At 37.6% G+C, this 19876-nt stretch overlaps 1 protein-coding gene across 5 annotated transcripts in view; it reads left to right on the top strand.

The window, feature by feature from the left end:
* The window catches only part of LOC137274275 (protein diaphanous homolog 2-like), an 83187-nt gene that overhangs the window by 646 nt on the left and 62665 nt on the right, over positions 1-19876 (top strand). The window lies entirely within an intron of this gene.

Genomic DNA, 19876 nt, shown 5'->3' with positions numbered 1-19876 from the left:
ATATTTAGGGTGGCATTTATTGTTTGTTTTGACAAAACGTCAAGTATCGTTGTCGTAAACATACATATACATGGAGTCATTGCCTTTCCACGTTTTTATGAACCCCAGTTGCATGTTTAGCATCAAAACAAGTACTGCATTTTCTATGAGTGAAGTGTATGTAGCCATCTTTTGATTTAAAGGGGCACTGATGCGGAGCAATTTCCGTGGACTGGTGTAAACTTTTGTTATTGTTTTTCTCCCGTGCGTACCCAGATGATATCCCAGAATTTGTGACTGGTTCGTGACCTCTGCTGCGCATTCCGTAAGCGCAATTGATAGTTTAATTATAGACAGATCAACTTAGGTGAAGTCATTTTTACTTCATAACAAATGTATTTTGAAAACAAATGAAACACTTAGAAGGTTAATCATCTGCCAGTGGTAGAAATGGTAAAAAACTATTAGGACGGAAAAATAACGAAGCCAATGTACGTCTCTATATTTTGTCTCATAACCCTAATTGGTTTATTGTCATATTTGTATGATTCTGAAAATTAATAAAAGAACACACGATCTGCTTATACTCATAGTAAATTTCTAACATAACAGCAACATTTATACATTGTATAGATTGCCAATGTGGATCCTATTTCACACACATACGCGATCTAGTGTGTGTTTTCTGTCATACAGATTCTGCTGAATGCTACAAAAAATAAATTAAAACAAAATGCAAATAATGAATGTAAAACAGACTAATTTTATAGCAACAATGTCAGGCTACTACCTTGTTCAGGAATGTATCCATCAATATCCACGTAAAAGAAATCATATTCCATTCATCTGCAGCTGGTAAATAATCCTGCTCTGTGTCGCGTGTCTTACAACTGTCTCATTTGCGAAAAAGTAACACATCGTTTCACGTCTTTCGTTGGTGAAAACCAGATAAACCTCTCATTGGTCTCCCAAGATAGCACACCTGGCAACTAATTGTATGATGTCCACTATTCTAAGTAATTTAGTTAACCAATAATGAGCAATCAATCAATCAACGCAAGGGTGGTTAATTCTTTGAAGGGAGGATGTTGTTTTTGCACTCACTCTTTACGACAGGGTGTAGTCATCTACACACACACTGCCTTTTGACAAATCCGCTAGAAGATAAAAGTAATTAATCAATCAGTGTGTTATCGGTTAATCCTTTGATCGATGTTTGTTTTTGTAACTCAGCTGATAAACCCTCTTGCATCACTTACATGCACATATTACATAACATACAATACATTTGCCATTACAGACCTTAATTTATAATGTTGAGTATTTACTCCAGACAGGAGAAATGCCAAATGGGAACCTTTGTTGAGTAACCGAAGTGGTGCTACTACTAATTATACCTGTTATAAATTCATTAATTGACCATCCAGAGAATGATGACAAATAACACGTGTAGGTTTACACCATCAAACGTGAGTTACAGCAAGGAGGATGTAATCTCTGTGTCGCATGCAGCCTGAGAACACTTATGGGCCGAAACTGTTTTGAGGATACCAACGGAATTTCGTTACATAAGGAATACACACAGGCATTTGCTGTGTACTTTGGTAAATAGGTGAAATAAGGGGGTTTTTTTTACGTAAGAAAATTTTCAGATTTCTCTACCAAAGGCAAAGTCATCGTTTTTTGTTTACGAATTGAAATAAATCAACTGTGTGTTTTTATTATCATAAATAATAAACCATTGTAGCTACCATAGCTACCAACATTTACGTATGATATTTGCTATCACAGCTGAACCAACACTCAAAACTACCTATATATATAAAGCTTTGCAATCTTCCGTACTGAAACAAATGGCTTGCTACGTGCCTGTAGACATCATATTTTCATGTAACATGATTAAATATCGAGGTTAAAAACACAGAAATAGGATCAAATTGGATCAGTAACTATACCATCCAAGCATCCGAAAAGAACTACACTCCTGGGATATTTTGTTACGATCAGACAAGGAATACCATGGATATTTTTGAACAAATGGCATATGATGGGCATCCGGCCTCCTGACTGTTAAGGTGAAGAAATTCTGCTAATATGGACAGGAGCCCAGTTCCTTTGTCCGTCACGGTCGAAGGAGCGGGCGCTGACCAATTTGCGGTTTGGTTTCGTAATTCGACCGTTGGCGAGAAACATTATTCGCTCCGCATCAGTGCCCCTTTAAGTGGCTGCTGTTGCTCTGTGGTGGTTGTGTAAATTTCGCTGAACCAGCTGATGGTACTCAGTTAAAATATTTATTCCAACATGGATGTCTAAAACCAATTATTCTCAGAAACATGGAGACATGTAAGTTGTATAAATAATTTAATCATGACCGAAAAAAAAGCAATGATGGAGAATCCAAGTCATTTTTAGAATTAGACATTCATGTGCAGTATGCATATTTACATATACTAGTCAACTCTTACAACACACAGTTCATGTATGTGTCTCTTGGACTTGTGAACTAAATATTTCAGATCTTGTATTGTTACATAGAATATAGATTTGTTGGTAATGGTACAGTAGACAATTGACATTTGTAACTCACATTTCTGTTATGCCACTGACGTACTTACTTGATTGATGCATGTTACCTGTTTCAAAGATCGATGCTCATGATGTCAATCACTGGATTGTCTTGCCCAGCCTGATTATTATAGATGGCTGAACCTGTCAAGTAGCTGGAAAATCGCAGTGTGCAAGGTTCAACAAGAAACAGACTCACTGAGATGTCATTCAGGTTATCAGATTACATGCCAAACAGTCCATCACTCTTATTTCCTCCCCTTCACTAAAACGTAATATATACTTTTGTGTAGGACTAGCTCCACAAGGCATGCCCACAGCACTCACTCACTCAGTCACTCACCACCTTGTAGTGTGGGCAGTGTTGTATGAATGATAACCAGGAAGGGCTGACTTTCCTGTTTTTCTGACATGCTACTTAAGCTGTAGGCTTTCAGCAGGATATATTTCTAGGATGTTGAATGTCGTCTGAAAGGTTGAAATACTGTTTAGATAAAGATAAAGTATAATAACTGCCCATGGCTTTTGTCTCACCTCACCAGACATGAGCTAGTGACAAATGGCACAACACAACCATGCTCATGTAGATAATGCTTACAGTGACAGTTCCTGATAATGAGAAAATCAATTGAACTTGAAGGTTTTTTTCCTTTGAGAAAGTAGAATATTATTACAATAAGATATATTTCTGAAATTAATAACTTAATTATATAAATGATTTTTAAGAATTGTCTTTGTTTTGGCTTAACAAACAGATATTGTATCTTTTTTGTGTAAATAGAACGTTAGTTGACAAATTCACGAACCATTTCTTCAGTTATCCAGTGATTGATTATTCCAAAGTAGAAACTGAAGTATCTGTGAAAAAATAAGCATTCATCTCTAGTGTGACCTTGGCGGTTTTGTCTCTAGTGATCTTAGTAGAGCAATGACATTGTCTGGTGGAAGAACATGGAGTTACTCAGAGAAATCTGTCCTTAACCCAGTATACTGGGGCTGTAGCCAATACATATGATTTCATTTACAGAAAGGTTATTGTGGATCATCTTTACAGGTGTGGATCACTTGTGTAAACACATGCCATTATATTCATGGCTGCATTATTAAATCAACAGAAGTTAACGCCCACATCTGTGGGGAGGAATGTGGAGTGTGATGATCACAGAATGAGATATTGGAACAAGGATTAGGCGGAATGTAAGATTTAAGTCGTGCGTTCAACCTTTCCAAGGATTAAAACAATATCCAGTGGCACTAAAGTGTTGAGCTGAAATTTATAACTGCAGAGCAAGATATTGTATTGCTTATACACAGTTTGGAAAATATGAGTTAAAGGGATTGCTATATTATTTATCTGACATAGTTATGTCTGTCTCAGTGTCTGATTGAGGCTTGAGGGGTGTGCTTTATGTGGAACAGATCTTGTTCGAAACACATAATGTGTTAAAAAATTCTATCTTGAATTCTGATATTTCAGGGTTTCTTAGGATGTTTACAGTGAAATTTTCTTTAAAAAATTGAATTTTTAAAGTGCTTGTTTTTTAAGTTAAAGGATTTTTGTCATTGAGATTTTTTTGGATAAAAATCAGATCTTACCAAACTGAAAATTTTTGATCACTGTATTCTCTGGAGCAGATTTGATTATCTACAGACCAACATCATGTAGCTGGAATGATGCGGAGTGTGGCTTTGGACAACGAATAAAGAAATCACTTTCTAACTGGAGAGTTGCAGTAGTAAGACTGTGAAAGAAAATGATTAAGCAGACGTGAATATTATGGCTTGTATCTGTGTATGAAGAATATCAGTTTTATTTTCAAACTTTTCGTAGAAATTAGAATAACATACATCTAAAGTGTAAGGTGAAAACATTTCATAGGCATGAATTATCACCCACAAAATGAAAGGCATTTATCTGTTGATCATATTGGCATTGAAATATTCTTATATGTATTGAACTGGTGTTGAAAGGACATCAGCTGCAATGGAAGAAGTTTATATGCAGATGGTGGTGTATTAAGTCATTGTTGTGGCAAACTGAGAGGTGTGCAGTCAAGCACAACTACCTGCTGTCACCATTACAGGTTATCTATAACTTATATCTTGCACTTCCTGAACTGTGACGCCACATGCCTTGTTATTGTGTTTTTGTGATTTGTTATCAGATCTTTCCTTTAATACATAACTATTGTTAATGTTTCCTGGACTGACATTATGGTGATTCCAGCTTGGAATTTGTCCCAGCAGTCCAGGCAGTATTTGGGACATGGAGTCCATGGCTTGGTTGACTATATCAATGTATCCTAGTGGCAAGGCTCGTTGCCAGTCGGTATCATTCACATGGGGTTCTGGCTTGATCATTTACTGACTGATGTCATATGATGTCTGATTAGCATTTTACAATGACTGAAAATTGTCAGTGGTCTAAATGATCAACAGATACAAAGTTATTCTGGTCTTGTTGGATATATCTCATATGGACTACTGTGCAGACTGCAAAGGCCGTTAAATCACAGATATTGTCCATCTGCAGGCAGCTAGTTTGTGAACATAATTATAATGAGAAATCAGCCAAGGAGGTGGCCACATACATCTAATATCTGAAATGAACATATTTTACAGAAAAAAAGTACAGAAAAATTATTCACAATATGTAATGAAGATTAGTCCAGAAATGTTTTTCGTAAGTTTCTAGTTCTGTATGACATACTACTAGCCACTATACCAAGCAGGGTTTTAAGTTGCTGGTTTTACTTTGACTCTGTTTCCGTTCACCTGTACATACCTCGAAATCACTGGTAAAATTTGTCCAGTAAATGTCTTGTATTGAAATAAAAAAAATCATGGGTAAACAAAATAACAGTCTTGGCTGTGCTTTCATGGTCCCAAAAATTTCCCATGTTTCGGAATAATGCATACTAAAAATAACTTTAAAATGCCAGTCGATCTGGCATGTTGTGATTGGTCAACTGATCAGTCATTAAGAATTTTCAGTTAATTATTATTACCTTGAATTATAACTTAGAAGGTTATAAATGGGAGAGAGTCAAAGTTTTTCAGATTGTCTGGCCACATGTCACAATGGCTTGAAGGCAGATAAAACTTTAAAATTTCACATAATAGGAAAGTACCAGCAAATTTCATTCATGACTGGTAAAATTTCAGGTTGCCAAACACAGTGTCTGATAAGTAATTAGTTCAGTGGAAACACTGTACGAGGTTATACTCAGTCTGTTTCAATAGTGTCTCAAAATGTATGTATCTCCAAAAGGGTGAAGGGGTAGCCTAGTGATTGAAGCGTTCACTTGTCAGGCCAAAGATCTGTGTTTAAATCCCAGTCTAAGCAGTCTAAGTAAACTTTTCCTCAGTACTTTTCGTTATACTCCACTACTGAGTCTAACAAAACCTTCTGGGAGGTCGCGTCAGGTAACCTTTGAGATTGACCAATCAGAACACAGCTTACCAAATCGCGAAAGTGGACATTCGCACATACCTTTTGAACTTTTTATCTCGAAACGGTTCGAAACCCGAATGACTTCGAATGTTATTTAGCGTATGCTCGCTTCCGGGTGATGCACACGGCGTACGTGCAACCATGACAATGGTGAGTAAACAGTGTCAAGTGGCAGTGGCAGTGTGGCACAGTGGTTATAGCACTTCTTGGTCACACCAAGGACCCAATTTTCAATTCACCTCTTGAGTGCTGTGTGTGAAGGTGTCTCTTGCTGTGAAGTGGAATATTGCTAGAAGCAGCATATAAACTCACTCGCTCGCTCACTCACTCACTCACTCACTCACTCACTCACTCACTCACTCACTCACTCACTCACTCACAATACACAAGCTGACTGCCAGCTGATGCAGATGTCTATGTCATATGAACTTCTTTTCTATAGTTCTATAGTTTTGTACTGAATGGGTCATCTCAACTCATTAACTATGAATGTGTAATTGTGTGAATGTTATTATGTATAGAAACCACATTGAGCAGTGCACAAGCTTGGAATGGGTAATTTACCAGTAAGTCAGTAACATCAACTAATAGTTATTACTTTATTAATAGTCTCAATTACCAGTGTCTGCCACTAGCTTCAGAATTGAGTTCATATTTTATGAAAGCTATGCTCAACCCTACATGAAGCTAAAATTTTGGCATTTGTATAACTAATTTATATTTTATGTTAATTGTTATTTTGTATTTTTGAACAAACTATTCATAGCATCTGTCAGATGAATGTGATTGATGGTACCATTGGCACACATTGTACTAGGAAGGACCCCTTCATATTGTTTAGTATACAAAGAAAAACATCATGCACAATATGCTATATCGACCGTTGATTGTAACCTAACTGTTTGTCATCATCTAGTAACACTGATCCAACTATTAACTACGGGTTGTAACCTAGCTGTGTTATCATGTTCTAGCAATATTGATCCTACAATCAACCTCAGGATGTAATCTAGCAGTGTGATATCATGTCCTAGCAATATTAGTCCTACTATCAACCACTACTTGTAGCATAATTCGGTGTGGTCGTGCCTTAGCAACACTGGTCCCACTATTGACCTCTGGTTGTAACCTAGCAGTTTGTCATCATGTCCTTGCAACACTGATGGTACTGTTGACTGTTTGTAATGTAACAAACATTCATATATTTCCTTTTCATCACGTTCACAACATAATATTATGTTATAAAGACCCTGTCACTTCTGTCACTATTGTACGCTGGTACTTTCAACTGCTTGTGTATATCTTGTGGATAGAAATTATTTGAAATTTGTGGGCAAGGTAGAGTACAAAAAAAAATACAGCATGTGCTTAAAATTTCACCCAAAGCATATTGAATCTCTGCAGTCCTACAAGTGTTTCTTTTTGGAGATACATATATACTTCATGTTATCCTAAGCTTCAATACTGATTGATTTTTCAAAATGAATTAGTGAATAGGAAAAGTGCAGTGATTGAGCTTTTATTTTGAAACAACTGAAAGTTTGACTGTAGATATAGCAGAAAGACATTGGGTTTCATGTGACAGTGATAACCAAAAATCTTTTCTGTCACATGTACATATGTTGATATATTCCACCTGTGGTTGTCAAGTACATATGTGAAAGCTTCATGTAGCAGAAGCCGAAGTGGGGTGATGGCATAGCCTGGTGGTCAGAGCGTCCGCACATCATGCTGAAGACCTGTGTTTGATTCCCCACATGAGTACAATATGTGAAGCATGTTGCTGCTGTTTCCGACGTCATATTGTTGGAATATTGTTTAAAGTAGCATAAAACTAAACTCACTCACTTGCACACCATGAGCAGAAGGTATTTTTCTAATGAAAAGACCTTAGGAAGCATTTCAACTGTGTAATTAAGGTTTTAATTGTACCCATTCAATTGGAATGTGAAACCTTTTAGAGTTTTATCTGACTTGGACTGTTCTTTCCCCTGATAGTTTGATGCTGTCAAAAATCTGTTGACTTTCCAATCTCTCCTTTGTAAGTTCAGTCATTTAAACATGTCTGCACACACTTTTAATTATTTTCACCTTTCATCTATAACTGGAAAGCTGTTGTAAGCTGTGCTAAGCCAACATGATTAACACCCTTGTTAATATAGTCATGCAATTGAAGCTGTTCGGCCTTTAGTGCTACTTGAAATGGAGTGCAATTAGCCCTGCAACAATTCATGTTGTCGTGATTCAGTATGAACCTTGATAGTGATTTTGTGAAATGATATTAGAAGCTTTGTCTGGGGTCTTTTAGTGCCTCATAGCACTGGCTTAGAGGAGTGATGTTCAAATATATCATTGGAAAAATTGTTAATGATCATTGATAAGAAAAATGAATTTGTGTGTAATATCATGCATAAAAGTTTGTGATGAAGTAATGTTTATTATTTATGCTGACAATATACAAAGTTAGATCTTTAGTGATGGGCTACTTCTAAATTATGTTTAGGATGGAGAGTTATTAATAATTCATGCCAAGTAATCCAATATGGCAACACTTACGACTTATAATATAAGTGATGCAAAATGATTTTATTTCTTTCAATTTTTTTATTTTAGTTTGCTCTTTTGTATGTTTTGATAATGAATCTACTTTCATTTATTGATTATTATTGTTTGTTTTTCTGTTGAGATAAAGTGGGAGCCATGGTGTCTGAGTGGGTTAGTCTGCTGTCTTTCTGTGCTGGTTATTTGGTGCCTGACTCTGAGGATTTGGGTTTGAATCCTGAATGGGACTCAATCCAACACTGCTACTAGAATCAGCCATGATACAAACATTCTGTCATGATACAGAGCATGGGTAAATCATTGTTATTGCCATTTGAGTTAAATCCTGTTAATAAACAGTAAAATGATGATGAAAATATCCTTCCAATCAATAATTCATAGTATAGTCTGCATAAACATCAGCTGCCCCAGAAAAGGGTTATTGATTACTCCACTCAAACGTTTTATCTTTAGTTACACACAATAACATTAATAGAACCATGTGTTGTATGTATATCAGTCTGAAGCTTACCTCAGCTGTGTGGCAAGACATGATGACAAGTTATGAGACGACACCTTCGTTTGTAGATGTACAGTTGTCCAAATTGAAATCCTCAGTTATTGAATCTTGTGAATCAATGCTCAAGTTTTGTGGAGATCCTGTTGTTAGGGACATCTGTTGCTGAAGGGTCTGCATGAAGACCCAGCCATGTGTAGTCGTTGCATCAAGTTTGTATTGGTTTATTGGTCACTATTGATGAGGAGGGGCCAGACGGGGGGGGATTTTTATCAAAAATGCTTTTTATGATTTTGATGTTTTCAGATGTTGTAGGATTCAGATCATTGGTAGATTGTTAGGTGTGACCATTTTCGTCTGTATGGTCATTCTTAAGCTTTGAATAGGCATTTTCTGTAACATAGATATCATGTATGTAAGTTTTTGTTATCAAAGTGTTTTCCTTTCAAAGGTTCATGTTCAGTCACATAAAGCAGTTTCTACAAATGGCGTAAAATTACACCCATTCACGACTGTAAAATGAGAGCATGATTCAGTATAATGAAAGTGTTTGTGTACTTAGCTATCTGGTTATCCAAAACCTGAAAACATTATGAAAATACATGAGAGAGTCCAGTCTGATTTAAATGAAGTTGGATCGTAATCTGTTGTGAAAAGGACATCTTGGTATCTTTTTAACCGTGGTATTAGCATGGTGATGTGTTGTCACAAGGGCAAAATTTGACCCCTTTTTGTCCTCTAGTCTGTCTCCCAGACCGAGGGGGGTGTATTCAAACTGGTGTCCAACTCAAGCTTGAATTTTTGTCACCATTTTGATATTGCTCACTTCTCTTTTTTTGGTTGTTTTTAAATAATTACTCTAAATAAGAGAACTTTGTTTGTGGGACTAAATGTCAGTGTGGTAATTCACAAACTAGCTGTGTTATGTCTTGGTCACATTGTGTGCGGTCATGGTGTAATCCTTTGGCTGACTCTTGTTTGCCGATGTCACCGTAATGTGTTCCAATATTGCTTCTGTTGTCAGAAGCTTCGGTCAGGAATGTGACCATCTTGGTCAATGATCAGTGGGAATTTCAATTTCAGGGTCTGTTTATGGAATTGTGAAGTGTGTTGGGAGACTGTGGAAGGAGATATCAACATCTTCAAGCATGAGGATGCTTGGATATATCTTGTCGTGATGGGATGATTCACTATTGCATTGTTGCATCATGATACAGATGCTTTGATACAGTGGACAGAGGCCATCACTGTTCTAATATCACAAAACAGGGACCTGCTTTTCCATGGTTTACGTTCTTGGCCCCATTATCTCAAAACATTTCTGCTAGCCTAGCGGTTAAAGTGTTTGCTTGTGACATGAAGACCGAGGTTTGAGCCCACACATGGGCACAATGTGTCAAGCATGTTTCTGGTGCACAAAAATGCCTGTGATTTAAGCTCTTGTAGTGGTTTGAAGTGGAATACTGTTTTCAGTGACTAAAATTTCACTGGATGGAGAAGTTAGTTGTCAGACATGACATCGACAGGCAGCTGTACAAGACTTTCAGGTTTTTAGACAGTTTTGGAACAGATTGTAAAATGTCATCCCTCAGCCTGCAGTAAATAACATGATCATTAATCTTGATGGCCGAAGGGGAGCAGTGATACTGATTGTGTACAAGTCGGAACAGACAGTTTCCTTCACATTTTAGACTATTTATCATTCCTTGATCAAACAACTATGGAGACAATTCAAATAACAATATAGTATCGAGAAACATGTTTACAATGAACTGACACATACAACAGAGTGGCTATTTGGTCCAGGCCTCTTGCTGTATATTTGAGTCCAAATGCGTGAAGCGAACCGTGGTTGTCGTGAACTAACGTCAGTGGTTCCTTTGAGTTAGTTATTACCATTGTTTACTTGATGACACGATTGGTTTGTTCTTGACTCAACATCCCAATGGAATGTATCTCCTTGTACAAACCATTGACATGAACAAACACTGGAGTGCCCTATACTTGTTACACAAGACCACTCCCATTTGGTTGTTGAGGCAGTTTGTAAAGCAAGATGGTGAAGTCTGTTTGTGAATCCAGTTCATGACAACGATGCATCAGACTCAAGTGTAATTTCTCATGATGATCTTATTCACTGTGGATTCCTGCCCTAACAGTCTTTGATATGAGACCTTAAGTTATGATGATGCACACCATGGTGGCTGAGCGGGTTAGGCAGCTAGGTGTGCTGGCAATTAGGTGCCTTGCTCTGAGGATGTGGGTTCGAATCCCAGATAGGACTCAACCCAACAAATGTACTAGAATCTGTATTTTACTATGAATGTGTAATCCCCAGTATAACTTACGTTACGACTTTCACTACTATCAGCAATGATTAAGAGAGAACTGTCAAAGCTGTTCACATGTTTTCGTCATTATGAATTGGCAAGTCTAATTTTACTGTTTGCCATAAGCTGTATAAATATTTCAGTGTACATGATTCCTTTATCTATATTAAACAAATGTTAGAACATTGTAAACATTTTTATTTTAGGCATCAAAAAGTATCAAACTTCTGAACTGCTAAGTAAGGGTTATTTTGCTTGGAAACTCTGTCTTCTGAATGGCATATATGAAACGATGCAGAAGCCTAGCACAAAATCAACTGTGTCTTTCATGATTTGCAGGAGATAGGTACCAGACATTTACATGGATCAGTAAACTTACAAGTCAGAGTGTCTTAGAAGAACAGTGGTGATAGTGTTAGTACCAACACTCAGTCTCTGAATATACAAGACACGTTTATTCAGTATTTCAGGCCATGTGACTCATAGTACAGTTTTGTTGTTTTATTTTTACACACATGCAGGCAGGCATGCATGCACACAAACATATTCTTGTGTTGAATTTGTATATATTTTTATGCAAACAAGAAACTCCATTTGAACTTGAAAAAGAGACCCAGTCAGATCCTGACCCTGAGGAAATCTAGACATGCATCACCTGAGAATTTCACATTGCTGGAAGAGCTTGGCAGAAGTGAAACAAGGATTCAGGGACTGCGATGGTGTTTAACGCCGTAGTGAGCAATATTCCAGCTTAATGATGGTGGACTTACAAAAACCCATGCTCTGGGATTCCTTGGATGAGCATGCCGTACTTGAAGTCTTCCTTTGGTGTCATAAAACACACTTGACTTCCAAGAATTTTAACATCGTAACACTTCAATGTTCTGAATCCACGAGGATGTGCTTGAAATGAAACTTTGAGACCAAGTGGACATACTCAGAAATAGACTAGTCAGGAGTTGGATTGTTTTTCTGTCAGCTGTGTTCAGTTCAGTTTAATGAGCATTCTACATATAAAGTAGTATTAATGATTTATACAGTTAAATTTTTGCTTCCCATTGGTCTTGATATGCCTATATATATATAGGACGGAATATATAGTGAGTAGGTGAGCAGACAGTATCGTCAGATCTACTGGTCAAATGGAGTTGGAACCAGATGTTATGAAAAGTTATCTGAATTTGACACATGACTGTGAAGAATGTTTTGGGATTGAGGCAGACTAAGCACTGGAATTATTCTTGGCACCATCCACATTATTTTCCAACTTGATCATCAAGTCTTGGCTGATGAAATAATGCATGGGCAGATGGTACCGAGCAGAGAGCTCTGAATCTAAGATGATGCAATGACATTGGAACATGGCTCACCATGTAAAGCATGCCCCTTTTACATTCCATATATGACACAAAAAATACCCTGTTGTGAAAAATATCAGACCCTAAACATTCAAAAACAAACATCTTGTTTGTGTGTTTGTTTGCTTTTTGATCAACAGTTGTATGAATGCATCTTCTGTCTGCCAGTCACTGGTATCTATCTCAAGCTTTAGGTTGTCTCAGGTGTATTATGGGCCATTCAGGTTTTGTTGCGTCATAACAGTCCTTTGTAGAATTTGTCAGCCTTTGAACAACCAGGAATCCATTTGTTTATTACCAGGTTGTATTTTTAGATACAAGTTGACAACTGTTTGTATCAGATTTTGCATGAGTATTAATATGAAAATGGCTCTCTGTGACTTAAACCAGTAGTCTGTAGCCAGCGACTAGTAAAATGTCTTTGAAGTCTAAGTTTTGGTAATAAAAGTAACCATATTCACACCAACGTGCATGAAAAGCTATGTTAAGTGTTTGACTCAAAGGTGATTAGCACAGGCTTTAATGGAGGGCATGAACCAAGTCTTTTATGGTCCTTTCTATGTTTTGGTATAGATTGGACCCGTGAAGGTCCTGGGGTAGAATAGACCTTCAGCAACCCATGCTTGCCTTGTCATAAGAGGCGACTAACGGGATCGGGTGGTCATACTTTGTTGACACATGTCATCGGTTCCCCATTGCGCAGATCGATGCTGATGTTGTTGATCACTGGATTGTCTGGTCCAGGCTTGATTATTTACAGACTGCCACCATATAGCTGGAATATTGCACAATTCTATGTAAAACTTAACTCACTCACTCACTCATTCTGGTATAGGTTAACACAGACTGACACATGTGTTGCATCAAAAATGAATTGTCAGATTGAGTGTTTGGAGCAGTTTGCATGATTCATCACATGAAAACCCAGTCTAAATAAACTTAGTCTCAGTGTATTTCGTTATACTCCACCACTGAGTCTCTCAAAACCTAGAAGAAGGTCATGTTGGGTAACCTTTGAGTGACCAATGACGGTCCAATCAAACGTGAGATGGTTAAATAGATTTAACCAATCAGATAACAGCTACTATTTAGGGATTAGGGGGACTTTCAAATTATTCTGGTCGCTGACACAGATCTCCCCACAAACAAAAATCCCCATATAACACAATTATTCGACCTGCAGTATATATGCTTTGGGGTTTCTGTTGACATGGTTACCATTAGCTAATATTTCCGCAAGATGACATCCTTGAATATTGCCTAAAACACTATTTTCAGGGACTGTTTATTCACCATTGTCATGGTTACGTACGCTGTGTGCATTACCCGGAAGCGAGTGTACGCTAAATAGAAATTGGAATCGTTCGGGTGCGAACCTTTTCGAGATAAAAAGTTCAAAAAGGTATGTGTAAATGTCCACTTTCGCAATTTGGTAAGCTGTGTTCTGATTGGTCGATCTCAGAGGTTACCTGACGAGACCATAAGGTTTTGTTAGACTCAGTAGTGGAGTAGACTGCATGACAACCTTGAGGAGACTGCTAATTGTCAGCTAGACAACATAAGCAGAGCTTGTGTGACATGTATTCTTGTATCACGTATCATGGATTGTGCATTGTTGAATACCAATGTGTCATGATATTCTGCTAGTTGCTTGAAGTAGCAAGCTCCCAATATGTAAAGGCATACATTGAAAGTGTTGTCTGCCTTGATTCAGTTTTTGTTGGTTGTGGATCAGCAATGCTACAGGTTTACTATGTAGTGTTTAGACAATAAAGAAACTACATTTGAGATAACCTGTCACAATCCAGGTTAGAATTGCTTGTTGCAAGAGGTGACTAACGGGATAAGGTGGTCAGGCTTGTTGACTTTGTTGACAATTAATAGTAAATCCCAATTACATAGACTGATGCTCATGATGTCAATCACTTGATTGTCTAGACTCAGTTATTTTCAGGCTGCTTCCACATGAAACAATACATGCTGCGAAATAATGGACTGTTGTTTCACAGGAAATTGAAATGGTCACTGATATTTGTGACTACTTTGTCAACCCAGTAAAGTTGTTTGACATGAGGAAACTTGTTGCAAGTTGAAATACTGGTCATGCATAAAAGACTTTCACTTTCAGTTTTTACACAAAAGCGTGGACTGGTTGAGATAAGGAAAAACATGGCAGTATTTAGAGGTCAAATCTGTAGGGACTTCATTGAACATATTGGTTGGTGGATCAACTTCTGATGTTTTCTCATCAATCTATGTAATTTCAAAAATGACCTGACGTAAACTGTAATGAACTTTGTACTCATTTGCTTCCATGTGCTGCAGTAATACCAGTAATTGTTGTAATTGCATCTCGCATAGCTTAATGACTTCAAATTTTATAATTTTCTTGGATGTGCATAACTGAACAATAAGTGATGTATTTATGGACTTCATGTTTGCTGTTTTGTTGACTGAAAATCAACTGTTAGATTGATAACCTTTCCAATGAATTTCTGATGTTATGATTTTTAATTTCTTTGTTGTTTAACACTACACTGCATTCTAGATATTTGGCAGTGGTCTAAATAATCGACACTAGACCAGACAGCCCAGTGATCAACAACATGAACAACGATCTATGCAAATGAGATACACCTGATCACCTGATCACCTGATCACCTGATCCCATTAGTTGATGAGCACCCGATCCCATTAGTCACCTCTTGTTACAAGCATTGCTTGCTGAAGACCAGCTCGGGATTGTGACAGGTTATCTCAAATTTCTGTATGGTCTAAACACATACATGTGCTGTTTTTATCGGTATTCCACTAAGGTCATGGCTGGGGACACCAGAAGAATTTCCGGATTTCTATCATGTCTATGTTGAGAAAGTTTGCCGAGTACAATATTTAACTGACAAAAGACAAGAACTGAAGAAGATTTATAAGTGTATGACAGTGCCCATATTTGTAGTATTCATTTTGAAGTCATTTTCGTAATATTAAACTGATTTATCATTTTTATAACTGCTGCTACTATCGGCAAACTTGAAACAACAAAGAACATGTTAGTAAATTGTTACTTCTGGTGTTTTTTCACAACCCTCTTTACCAGTATTGATGTTAGTTTGATCGGCAGCGTCTTTTCACACATCCAATATGTACAAGCTGCAGACTCAGCCAATAGGGAATTTGTCTAGAGGTGAGATGGTGTCCTGTCAGTGAGAGCCTCAAATGCTGTGTTTAGAGCGTAGGTAACACCTGTCGTGGCCGGAATCATTTCACCTCTCTTGGGGCAAGCAGATGTGCATTTACAAAGGACATTTACAACCTGCAGCCATGATGTAATGATGAACAACTTCTGGTATTGGAAGGCAGGGAAGGGATACCAACAGGTAATTCCAATGTAGAATGGTTTGTTATATGGGGGCCAGAATCTATTTTGTTGCTGAACTTGTTCAGACTGAAAAGGAACCGATTTCCCATCTCCTGTCCATTCATAGGCAAGGTCAAGACAATAGAAGTATGCAGTGAGTGCTTGTGTGAATCAGACAGGTGGTTTTCATGAAATTTCAGTTGTCATTAATAGTTGGAATCCTTTTTGTATACACATTGAGTTCGCTGGTAGGTCTTTTTGCATCACAATCTAACTTGGTTTCAACTAGCTGTAGTTGGGTCATTGATTAATGAGTCTAATGCAAATGCCATGAATCTGGATGACTCTTGTCCGTGTTCTAGATTGCTCAGTACAATGAAGAGAACTTTGTTCTTGTTTATGTGTAATATGCTGCCCTTCTATGTGGACAACATTTGATTAATACACTGTTGGTCAAATGCAACATCTCCTCAGCTCATTCTTGATGTAAAATAACTAGGATTTATAGGAAAAACAAAAACAACACAGTATTTATCCATGATTTGAACTAGTTGTGGACTAACAGTCTTGTGGCCTGTTTCTGTCCTTGGCTCAAAGACACTCATGGTTAAGCAGTTCCTACAAGTTTGAATCAATTCAATCATATGACATTTATTCATATTTAATCCCCCCTTTTATGTTTGTCCTACATCTGGCAAATTGGCTAATTACTAGAGGGCAGTGTTCACAGAATGCACCAGTCATATCTAGATCCGTGGTACCATCAGGCCATGGACAGACCTCCATGCAGTGATTGGCAGGGTTGGTTAAATTCTCACAGATAGATTCTGCTTTTTGACCTTGTTTGATCAGCCTGTTGTTGTAAGTTCATGTAGCTTCATAGTGTTGTGACAACCCAGAAATGGCGTGTGTGCATATATACTAAGTTTAATGATGTACTTGTTCTGAGCCAAGGCTACTGGTAAATATCCACACACTGGACTTAGGATTAGCTGACTAGGTTCCCCATGCTGGTTGTACAGGAGTTGAAAATATTTTTTAAAAACCTACTTGCCACAGGGCATGTGACTGTAAGAAAGTAATGTGTCCTGACTAATTTTCCATTTGCCCTGATGTTTATGACATCATGATTATGAAATTTTGAAAGATTAAATGAACATGGTATTTGATGGTAATATTTTCTGAACTATTTATCGAAAAGAGATAAGCAGCAAGGAAATGGAACCCTACTTTCTTAATCATTGCGAAATGTAATAGCTACTTTTTCAGCTGATATGAAATGATATTATCTTGTAGCCCTCTCACATTAGAAAGGTGGCATTATTTGATTGCCTGAAATGACTTGTCCCGGGCGTCAGGTGATTTTTTTTTTTAACCCCTGTTGTAAATGGCAATGTTGTGGTTTAGATGGACAAGGCTGGTTACTTTGCTTGTGTGTAATTGGTCCCAACACATACAGTGAGTGCAGGTGAATTGTAAAATACTTGGGACTTGATGGCATGTTCTAGACTGTAGTAACTTAAAATCTGCTGCAATATGTTTGTTAATGGCACATTGTAAATAATCCAGTCTTGATTAGTCAATCCAGTGGTCAACATCATGAGCATCGATCTATGCAATTGGAATACAATGGCATGTGTCAACCAAGTCAGCGAGTCTGACCTCCCGATCCTGTTAGTTGCCTCTTTTGACAAGCATGGGTTGCTGAAGATCAATTCTAACATGGATCTTCTTCTTTTGATTGAGGTCATGATACCTTTTGTGTCTGAAATTGATAAATGTGTGGACCAAACCCAACACTTTCTTCTATAAGACTCAAGACACCCGGTCTGTTACATTGAACAAAATGAATTCTATTTTGGTGTTTGAAGGGACTATTATGTTGTATTTTTTTCATGACATACCTGAAAACTTTTTGTCTGACAATCGAACAAACCAGGTTGGTCGAATCCCAAGAGGAACTTTCATACTCCTGGTTCCTGTCACCAGTCAGTATGGTTCTAGTGACTGATAACTATGGTCATAGAGACCACAAAGAGGACAGGGCAAATAAATTCATTTTGTGATATTATTACCAGGAGCTTAACACATACATAAACTCTACCAGGGAAATTGATGCAAAAATACATTTCACTGTAGCTGAGAAACTTGCATTCTGATGCTACAAGGTCTTAAGAGTCCACCATCATTTGTAACACCATGGTATGGCTGTAGAGCCAATTTGTTTTGTCTTAATTCCCTCAATCATCCAATCAGTCCTTTAATCACTCATTTAGCCAGTGTGTATGTTGTTGGTGAAATGTCATTACGATCTATTCTTACGTTGAGGAATCAAGATTCTGTAGTTGAGAAACATACGAAAAGCATTCTCGGAAAAGCTTGTGATCAAGAGACGTCCAAAAAGGAAAGAATTTGTGAAGAATATGATGATAAGTTGAGTGAGTACCCCAAACTTCGCTCATAACATCTTTTATGTAAATTTCAGTGTTGTCGTATGATAGTTTATTACTTGACCAAATGGAATTTTACAAGATTTGGGCTTTGGACGAGTGGCCCAAACTGGGCTTCACAAGATAAGAAAAATATTTGCAATGATTCAAGTGAGAATTGTGTGGCTCAAAGAGAAGGTGAAACCTGGAAACGTTCTGTGAATGTCGTGTAACTTAAGCTCATATACATTCTCGTTATTACATGGCTTATATATCCTTTAGTCTTTTGACATATGATAGAAAGAGGCTTCAAAATATAAGTCTAGATAGTATTGTGGATAATATTTTTGTGTGTGTGATTTTGGGTGTCACTGTTAGCAGTAGAGGACGTAACGTGTACGCGAGACGGTCTCCCGTTACGCGTACAAGTGACTACCTGAGAGGGGGTCACTCATACGCGTGACTCCCTGATCACAGAGAGAGAAATTCTGCATGTCACACAAAAACATGTCTAAAATTGTTATTTGTGAAAATAATTAAACAAAATTTGCTACAGTCATTGACAGATGGTCAAGTTATTGGATGACGTGAATGAAAACATAAAAAGAGGAAATTAAATTGTCAAAAAGTGACAAAAATGTGCAAAATTTGAGCAAAAATTGGCGATATTCAACTGCGAATTTCACCTATGTGCATAATTTTCAGAAACTTACATTTAGTATTTTCTGAAAGCTCATTTATCGTAGATTCATAATATATATGCAGCTTTCGATGCACACCAACGCACACCTGTTTGTTATTGTGTTGAAACATGTTTACTTTCTTCGAAACCGCGCGAATCGTCTCGCGTGTCATTAATGGGAGGTAACTGATGCCTGACTAAATTGCCCAGTCAAAACATCCGTCGTGAGTCTGAGACTGTGTAAAGCGTGCGTAATGTACATGGCGATATTTCTTGCGATATTTTCTGAAAGCTTATTCAACGCAGATTTACCTCGTACATGTACGTGTTCGTGTACATTAACGCACATAGGTGTACAATCGTGTTGAAACAAACCAACCTTCCTCCCACCGCTCGTCACAGACACACACAGCGTCCTCACAATTTCGTTACGCGTACCAGAGACGCTTCCCAGAAGCACGAACAAAAGTAGTCAGTTTTTGACGGCAATTTTCACCTATGTGCACATTTCACACAAACATGATCTTTATATTTTCTGAAAGCTTGTTCCATGCAGATTTACCTCGTATAAGTACTTGTTCGTGTACACGAATGCACATAGGTGTACAATCGCGATGAAACACATCTACTTTCCACCCACCGCTCGTCACAGACACACACAGC

This window comes from Haliotis asinina, chromosome 2 (assembly GCF_037392515.1).
Source record: "Haliotis asinina isolate JCU_RB_2024 chromosome 2, JCU_Hal_asi_v2, whole genome shotgun sequence".
NCBI lineage: Eukaryota > Metazoa > Mollusca > Gastropoda > Lepetellida > Haliotidae > Haliotis > Haliotis asinina.
This window is presented reverse-complemented; position numbering and strand designations above follow the sequence as displayed.